Source organism: Alligator sinensis, unplaced genomic scaffold (assembly GCF_000455745.1).
Source record: "Alligator sinensis unplaced genomic scaffold, ASM45574v1 scaffold1579_1, whole genome shotgun sequence".
NCBI lineage: Eukaryota > Metazoa > Chordata > Crocodylia > Alligatoridae > Alligator > Alligator sinensis.
The window spans coordinates 11,449-21,065 of record NW_005843662.1 but is presented as its reverse complement, the minus strand read 5'-3'; the positions used below and the strand labels follow the sequence as shown (position 1 = coordinate 21,065).

General features: G+C 47.5%; 1 long non-coding RNA gene across 1 annotated transcript in view; it reads left to right on the top strand.

Moving 5' to 3' along the window:
- Window positions 1–426, top strand: part of LOC112548870 — a 9,827-nt gene extending 9,401 nt beyond the window's left edge. Inside the window, exon 3 of the long non-coding RNA XR_003092397.1 lies at window positions 361–426. This is a non-coding gene — a long non-coding RNA (uncharacterized LOC112548870). The remainder of the gene's footprint in view (window positions 1–360) is intronic.
- The last annotated feature ends 9,191 nt before the right edge of the window (window positions 427–9,617 follow it).

The following is a 9,617-nucleotide window of genomic DNA, read 5'->3' as shown; positions in this document are numbered from 1 at the left end:
GGGCGCAGAGCCAGCCACTGCATATTTGTTTGCTGCTAAGTAGCTCTGAAGTCGGCTGTGGGGTGGGGCACAGGGGAAGTTGCCAAGTGCACTGGTGTGTAGAGAGGCCAAGTGTACTGGGTACCTAGTGTGCAGGAGGCCTCTCGCAGCCAAACGGTGCTTTGGGCTGGACTCTGCTCGGGGGCATTGGGGACAGGCCCCTTGTGGCACCAACACACAGTCCGGGGTGGCCTAAGAAGTGTTTTGCCCCATAATCCCATCCTAATCTGATCTTCATTTAGGGCTCTGTACTTCGTGCAGGATATTATGTGACACATGAATTAGTGAATATGCATAGCTAACGAGATTGTCTGTCTTTAGACTGTGCAATTTATGAATAAGAAGCTTGCACTGGGTGTAGATCGGCTCTGAAAAAGGAACCGGGAATAAAAGGCACCAACTTCAGCCTCGTCCGCCGCATCTGATGGCCAGGGCCGCGCCGCAGCGGGAATGCGGGGGTCTGGGCCCGTGCCCCCCCGCACCGCGCAGTGACCAGTGACCCTGCAGCGCCCTGCGGGCTGCGCCATGGCCCATCGCACCCGTTGTTGCACGGGAGCACCTGCAACGTCTGTGCACGACTGGAAGCGCCGCAGGCAGCTGCTGCACAGGTGGCGCCAGGCTCCCGGCTGTGGTTCCTGCTGCTGCTCGTGGGCGCTGCGGCCGTGCCACGAACCAGCGCCGGTGAGTGGCAGCGCCTGCACGGGGCCGGGGGTAGGACAGGGACTTTGTTGCTTTTGTTACAGGTACTGTAGGAACCCTAAATGAGGAAGTAACACCCCTATGTTTAATGGCTCTGATTTTTGCATCTACCAGTTCCTCCTTGCCAAGCCAGCCCAATATTTCTACCCTTTCCACTTTCTCTTTTACTCTAGAGGGTACTAAACCCAATGGAGCAAATCTGTGGACACTGGGCACGTCGACATAAGACGCTATTGTGTAGTTGTACTTGTATTAGCAAGTACTAAATAAATGTGCATCAACTGAAGTTACGGTGCAGTAGTGCCAGTGAACATCTTCCAGGTGATGCTACTGCACAGTAGCCTAATAATACTGTGCAGTATCATATTTGCACTGTCTGTGCTGTGATGCGCTACTGTGCGATATTTTCCAGCTGCTGCACAGTCAGAGCCTCATGTAGACGTGCCCGGTGCACAGCCAGGCTTAAAGGTCTTTGTGGAACATTTCTCAGAGTCCAGACTGCCATAAGCTGCAAGCTGTCCTCCACTGACACCGCCTCTTTCCCAGATGCCTCTCCCGGCAACATCCTGGCAAAAAGGTGCAGTTATTGTGCCTATCCCTATGACCAAATTGTGATTCAAATCTCTCCTAGTGGAAGTGAACAAGAATGAATAAATAGCAGTCTTCAGGTTGAAGACTGGGAGTAGACTGCCAGAGATGCAACAAACCAGTGTTTGATGCTTAACGATATTGCTGCTCTCCAACTGAGAGGGCAAGTGCTTTGGCTTATCGAGAGAGGCTTTGCCTGGCCTGAGTGCTTCAGCTTAGCTGGGTCCTTCCACTCCTGAGCCTAGGTGCTATGTGGAAGCAGCAAGCTCAGCCGCTGGGGCAGAGGGGAACGGAGCGCTGCATGTCACTCATGAGCAAGACCCTCCAGCTAACACGGGGGTGTTGGCAGGTTCTGCTGGGAGCGGTGTACAGCTTGCCTTGCATCACTCTGCTCCAGGGGTTTTGTAGCTAGACACCAATATGGGAGGAAGGGGTTGTGCGGGGGAATGATGATCTCAGATTTGCTTCTCTGAGAATAAAGAGCTGGAAATGACTGAGTATGAAGAGTCTTGCATCTCGGCCTGCCTCCTCCAGGCCAGAATGGAAACAGTTACTGCCTTCCCATGAGAACAAGCCAGCACCAAGCCCAGAACCGAACGGACTCTAGCAGTTCCCACAAGGGCCCAGATTCAAGGCATTTCTCACGCACCCAGAGAGAGGGTCAAGAAAGAGGGAGCAGAGCAGCAGGTGAGCTGTAATACATTACTTGGCATATGGCGCATGCAGCATAGAATAGACCTGGCTTTGATGTGGAAATCCTGTTCTGCATCCTGCAATCCCTGATTAACGAGGTGAACCACTTCGTCTGGAGTGAGGTCGCCCCTGCGGGAATAAAACTCACAAGTCAGTCAGCAAGCCAGGGGATTTAGCACCCCCAGTAACCCCCAAAGAAGAGACACTGTGGACATGTTTGTACAGCATCGTACAGATACCCACCCTACCTCCAGAGCAGGAAGCAGCCTAGACACCTTAGCCTGGGTACGGCTCTGCACTAAGACTGTCGTACTGCTGCTGGTTCCAGAGGTAGCATATAGCAGGCGCATCTGCATGAGAGGCTTACTGTAGAGCTGCCTAATTAGTTCTGCAGTATAAAGTCTTAGAGTCTACACATGCAGTCCTATTAGGCTGCAGGAAACGTAGATGAGTACTTGTAAACATAAGTACTATCTGACAGCGGTTTTCTTTAATGCACAGCAACACACGTGTAGACGCTGACATGGCTGGCTGGAGCACCAGGGTGTTCCAGTGCGGGGGATGCCTGCCAGCTAGCGCCGTACTGGAGCGCCCCTCCTAACCCAGCCAGCCTCCCTGCAATATGATGAGCCGGGTCAGAGCACCCATGGGCCGGCAGGCTGGCCTTCACGGCCCCCTGGCAGCCAGGGCTGCTTTAACCCGGCTCAATGTGCTGCAGTCTCAGGCTCCCGTGTAAAATGTGGTGCCCGAGAGCAATAAACACTGGTGCAATACGCACCAGAGCTTATTATGTCATTAATTTCACATGTAGACGCGCCTGCAGACTAGCCCCCCAATTTAGGCTGAACCTGGGACTTCTGCCCTGCTCACCATTCATTGTGATGCACAGGGAGCAGTTTCAGCCAAACATCTCACAGCCGCGTAACATAGGCAGGATCAAGTGCCTTAGGGCAAGATGGCCTCAGAAAACAAAACTTCCACAAACACAAGCTGCTAATTTTGCAGGGCAAGAAACTATACAGCTATCACTTCATTTCAGGATAGGGCTAAGAGATGAAATGGCAAAGCTTCACAGGTGTTTGGGTTGCATACTATCTGACACCAGGCCTAACTTCTTGCCTGAACTGAAAACCTCCCTACTTCATGCTCCTGGGCTGATGCATTGCAAATTACTGAACCAGCCAGCAAATGGATGATAGAGACAGACAGCACCATAAAATGGGCTTTCTAGCCAGTTTTATTTGCAATGCTTCGTAACATACTAGTCAGCATGTTGTAATATGCTTTGGAAAAGATAAGTCTGGGTCCGGAAAGCCTTATTATGGCACTTTGCTATCAAGTCTTTAAGGAAGAGGGAGAATGTGGATATGAGCAGCAAAGTGCTTATTAATGAGGTAGCCATTACTTCTCAGACACGTTCCTGTAACCTGATCTATGCCTTTCAATCCACCCATCTGGATTAGCGCTACATTCAGTTTCAGTTCATAATTGCCCCAAACAATTTGCACGCAATCTGCCAGGGCTGCACGTTGAGCACTTCTGCAATGGCCTTGAGTTTATGGTCTCTAGGCTGCCAACCATGCGCCTTAGTACCGGCACCACCCCAACCGCCCTGTACACAAGCGTGACACCGACACTGGAACAGGGCTGTTGACACTGATCACTGTCACAGGTCTGGGCTATTTGCATACAGCACTCGGAGAAAGACAAAAGCCTGAGATGTTTGAGCCAGCAAAAACAGCAGCAAAAGGGGGATGATGGAGTCCTGGTTGCCCTGAGCTGCTGAACTAAAAGATAGCTCTATGCCAAACCAGTTGTAGCTTTTGGCTATAATCACCAAGGCTAGCTGTGATGGATGCAGGTGTCACCACCCTATCTAAGAGCAGAGCACTATGCTTCATGCTTCTATAGACACATTATAACAGGTAAGGGAACTGCTCATATCTAGCACTGGTTTTCAGACTACACCAAATGCTCTTCTCTCTGCAAATCCCTGAACAGGACTGGATGTAGCTGAAACAGCCCCTCTTCCCTGCAACCATGGACTTCCAATGGCAGCTTGGCTTCACTGGAGCAAAGAAAATGCTGGTCAGAGAGGAGGAGACTCCTCATTAGTAGAGCCAGAACTTTCACGGAAGCCTGAGCAAAGTGACAGGAATCACCGCTGGGAGGAATAAAGAAACCGCTAACATGGAACACTTCAGATCTTCTTGCAAACCCCATCTCTTTATCAAAGCAAGGGTTCGGTGATGGCTTGAAAGCTCTGACACTCATCCTTGTTCTACTTAATCTAGGAAAACCCATCTTATCTTTTGCCACCAGGTTCAGGGCAGGCCTCACCGACTCTCTATTTTTGGAAAACAGATTGGGCAGGGGGTCATAATATCAGAACCTAGGAAGCCAGTGTCAAAATCCGATCCTTCACAGGCATACATTCTGCCCAGGAGTTATGTGATTCTGATCATTAGGGCTATGCAACCAGAGCAGTATAGAAGGAGAGGTTGGGACGCAAGGTGGAAAGCACAGAAGAGAGACGGCAACAAGAGCACGCGGTTGCAGCAAGACAAGAAAAGGGTAGTACCAAGCAGCATTCTTTAGGCAAAAAAAGCATAGAAGGCTTCTGTCCTCTGTGTCTTGCAATATGTTGCCACTGCAGTCGCAGCAGTGACTCCAGATGAGCCCAAAACCTAGTGTTAGAGTAGCAGTTTGAGAGCCGTCTTCCTGCAGAGCGCAGAGCAAAGCACAAGCTTCCTCCTGCCACAGCTGGGGTGCTACCTGTATCCAAGTTACCTCTGGTATGGCTGTGCCACACTACACTGTGACTGCAAACGAGACAAACCTGGAATTGCTCCTATTTCCTAACAAATGGCTTGCATCCAAAACAAGGATAATTCAGTTGGAGGCAGAGCATCCTAAGCCACCTTAAGCCAGAGTGGTGAGCAGCTTGCAAGAAAAAAAGACTAATTGTGAGCAGACCCCCCAAAGTTGCAAGAAGTAACCCAAAAAAGATCCTGGCCTCTCCAAGGTGGAGAGCTCGATTAGCATGGGGTGTGCAGGGAACATGACATTCTTGTAGATAAATGAATCTTCCAGATAACTAAGGTGAAAGAGCTTTCACTGGACTGCATATCCACAAGGAGAAGCCTGAGCAGGCAAAACATGCCCAGAACCAAGGGAAAATACAGATTCGTAGCCAAGGTGGGAGAGATAAGAAACCCCAGCTTTCAAGCACATTGCCCTGCCATGACTGGCCACAGCAAGAGTCCTCTCTGCTCAGCAAAGAAGCGTATTTTGGACTAAGTTACAATGCAGACCAACTCATTCCTGATCACAAAGAGCTTTAGGCTTTTGCCTGTTGCAGAATTTTTCATTGAAAGATGCTCTCTCTGTAGCCTCCTTTCAGAAACGCATGTCACTGCCAAATATGCTGAGTCTCCCTTGGCTACATATTAAAAGTCCCTGGAGCTGTGGTACAGGCTAGTGGCAAGGTACCTCTGTGCTGACCGAGGACACTGGAAGGGATGACTGCGCTTTCTGCTTTAAAAGCTACCTTCGCATTGGGTCAAATCAGATTAAGATGCCTCACAGCTCCCTTGATGAATTAACTTTCAGGATTATTTGACAAACTCCGTCCCTGGTATGTTATGAGAGTTGTGTTTGGAGTTGCTTGGGAATTTTCCAACAAAAATGAAAGGAGAGTGGCCCAAGCATACTCCCTAAACTTTGGCTACTCGTGGAGGCTGACACTCTCTTTGCTTTCACACAAAATAAAAAGGAAGAAAAAAAATCCGAAAAGCTCTCAGTTTTCCCCAATACAGGAGAAAGTATTTGAAATTTTGAACACTTTTACAGGACAGGAAAACTTTTTTCCCCCCTGCCGCTATTGTGACTTGCAAGAAACTCTTAAAGCTATCTTTGAAGAGGCAGATGACACGTGAATTACCTTCCCCCTGCGTATCAGACAACGTGGCTTCAGACTTTGTTTGAACCATAGCTGAGAGTAAGCTAATTGATCTCCAGTTGGTTTGACCATCTCACTGAATACAATATTTAAACCTGGCTAAAGAGGAAAGTCGAAAACCAGAGTAGGGGTGGGGCTGCAAGAGCGGTAATCTCTTATCATGCATATATATATCCAGTAAACTGATTCTCAATAAAGTTAGCAGTAGAACCGGATGGGGGTGGGGGAGGCAGGGAGGTTTGGCTAGATTTCTTTTCCTCCTCAAGAGCAATAACCAAAACATTTAGTGCAATAGATTATGGTAAAAAAAAAAATTGAAAAAGATTCTAGAAAGGAAGCTGCTGAAACAAATCCTGTGACAAAATAAAACACTCCACATTTGACAATCTTGTTTTACGAAGTTGGGGGAAAGCTCGGAACAAAGCACAAGACTTCACCGGTAGTAATAAAAGACAAAACATTCTGGGGTGTGGTTTTGTATGGCACCACTGGAGTCACAGTATAGCTGGACTATATATCCATTTTCAGGGTCCCGTTTGCTTTTGCACTTCCAGTGATGGGAAATTCCATGGAAATTAATTCCAATTTTTAAAACCATGTAATTCCATTGACCTCAGTGCCGTCACTCTTAATTTACACCCGCATCAAGTAACAGGCACTAGCAACCTTTTCACCTAGGAATTTGGGAACGTCAGTGTCTTCACTTACATCAGTCAATAATTAATGAGATCAAAATCCAGAATCCAACAATTCTGATTGGCATTTAATAAATTCCACCCTTTTTTATCAGTTCAGGTAGCTGTTAAAGGACAATCCAGCCAACAGTTACTAAATAATTAAGGTCGTTTTTATTCATCAGGGACTTTGCTCCAATGTGTTTCTCAGGGCAGGAATATATAGCAGTTTAGAAAATGCCAGTATCAATATTGATGCAAACAATAGCTGGAAATGGCAGTAATTACCTGCTGCAGTTACTGAATTGCTCATTTGCTGAATAGCTTGATAAAGCTGAAGTACAAAATGTTAAGGTCAAATTTCAGCACAGGATAACCTTCGCCAAAAGAAGCAGCTGCAACCAAAGACAGACTTATTCAGCTGTTGTTACCAGAGGTTATGCTGGATGATGTCTACCCATTGGTGCCAGAGTTGGCACAATCAACCCTGACTTTCAATGAAAGAGACAGGCATGACCGAAGAAAACGTGCTTCTCTTCTGGTTCTTCCTGAATCAAAACCACATAACGATTCGCCAAGCTAGAAATGCCTGCAGAGGCAGACTGATGCACGGGTGAATTTATCACACACATTTCAGCGTGCACTATCTATCCCTATATCTATAGATATAGATATATTTAGGTCAAAACCAATGGAAAAGCTGCACAGATAACTCAGATTAATTTAGTGAATTAGGTGTGACTCAGATTTCTGTGTCACACCAAAAATATTCTGCAGTTCATAAAAAGTATTTAAAATCTGAGGCTGTTATCTTGCTATACACCGCATTTCCCAGCATCTTTCTTCTTTATAGTGATAACTTCTATTGCACTGGGTAGTTGTAAAGCTTGGTATGGTTATGAAGGGCTCATTTATGCCATGATGACCCAGCACTGAGTAAATGTGACAGAGGCGTACCGTCACGGAGACAGCTTCAGAAGGCCCTGCAATGCATAAGGCTAATCCCCGCTCGGAGCTCCACGGAGCTGACACCACATCTTCCTTTAAGTGTGCGTGTTTGGGGAGAGACTCAGGGACGTGCACAAAACCAGGAGTCCTTGTGGTTGAAGGACCACAGAGACTGTGCTTGCGAATCCCTTTGCCTTGGGGAACTTGGAGGAGAGGGCAAACTGAGCTGAAATCTCCACTAAATTAATCTGAGTCTGAGTTATCTGTATTCAAGTTAACACTTCTCATTTAACTAGAATGTGCACAGCCACACCACAAAGCACTCGACTAGCAACAGAGCAGCCGTTTCCCCACTGCAGTACTAGGCCTCTTGGACCTCTGATGGCCAGCTAGCGCGACTTTTGTTGCTGTGCAGGCAGGGACTGGGTTAGAGGCTCTCTTGTTGGGTGAACACTGCAGTGAAAATAAGCCCATTGTTGACCCAGCCCTTTTAAATTAAGATTCAAAAACCCAGTATGAGGTAAAGCCTTGTAAACCCTGTTTTCCAAGAGGGGACATTTAGGAGGCAGAGTGAAGTGTTTTGTCAAGAGTCTTTGGATTTAAAATGTGATGTCCTGATGCTTTCGCACATGTTCAGTCCTCTAGACTGTCATCCCCTCTTGTGTTTCAAGTAAACTGCCTAATGACCCATGGCCCTAAAGCTCCACTCTGAGGCCAAAATCATGGTCTGAAAAGTCAGTCAAACTTAGATGTGGCATGATAGCATCTTCGTCCAATTCTTATTTCCAGGAAAACAGCAATTTGTCCCTCTGCCAAAAGGCTTTCAGCCAATTAAATTCTGGGAGGTCACCCATATCTTTCTATGCTAGAAGACACGTTCAGCTTGCTGATCCTTAGACAGTCAACCAGTGCATTGAACTATCAGCTTGTTCTGGGCGAGCAATTCCACTATTTAGGCCACCATATCTCTTCAGTTCTTGATTGTTTATTAAAAAAGTCATTATCTGAGCTGGAGCGCTGTGCACAGACTGCTGAGATTGGGGCACGCGCATCTCAAAAGCGGAGTCCTGTGGCTCACAGCTGTGCCAAGAGTTTTGTTTGAAGCTAGATGGTTAGGAAATGTGGCTACCCCTTGTCTATTCTGTGACTGCATTTGGCAGACAAACCTGACCTAATTTTAAATTAGCTAGCTGGGGTACTGCCAGCAATATATCCCTTGCAACATCGAGCTCAGCAGAGGTAAGCCTCCCCAGTATTTACCCAGCTTCTCAGACAGGTTTTGCAGCCCATGCTGTGATCCATGCTGCTGCACCTACTCCGCTGGCAGCATCGAGCTACCTAGTTTGAAAGCAGCCCAGGTATGTTTAAGCTAAAGTCACTGCAGTGAAGACATATGCTCAATCACAATTTCAGGATATTGCCATATATCCTGAAGCTTTGTTGCCAAAGGACAGGACCAATAGCGTCAAATGCTTGCAGGACACTCCGGTGGAACATGTACAGATTTGTCTAGATTAGGGACAGGAGGAGATCATGCACTAAAGCAGCTACAACTGGACCATGCCTTAGCCAGCAGATCAACAGCAAGGGATCTTGAATAATGGTAGCTCATGGGCGGCAAAAACATTTTCTTGTTCGCTCCACAATTGCTTTAGCATTGGTGTGTTGCAGGGGTCTCAGGCATTCGACCTACAGACACCTGGAGAGGCTAGGAATTTGGGGGCAGGACCACCACCAACTTCCAGGGTACAAAGCACCACTGAAGTCATAACTTAGTGGTATTGGGGTGACAAAAGGCTGTGGTAACTCCCACGATTCCCTGATGCCACTTGTCCCACTAGCAAAGGTTGGTTTGGATTTGGCTCGGAAGGTGCTCCACAGGCCAGATCCAGCCTGGGAAACCAAATATGATTGACATCCCAGGTCTATTACAAACTTTAACACAGTGTATTGTTCCTAGCAGACTCAGTGACTGTACTCTTCGAAAGTGCAGGAAGAACAGGGCTCAGTCGCAC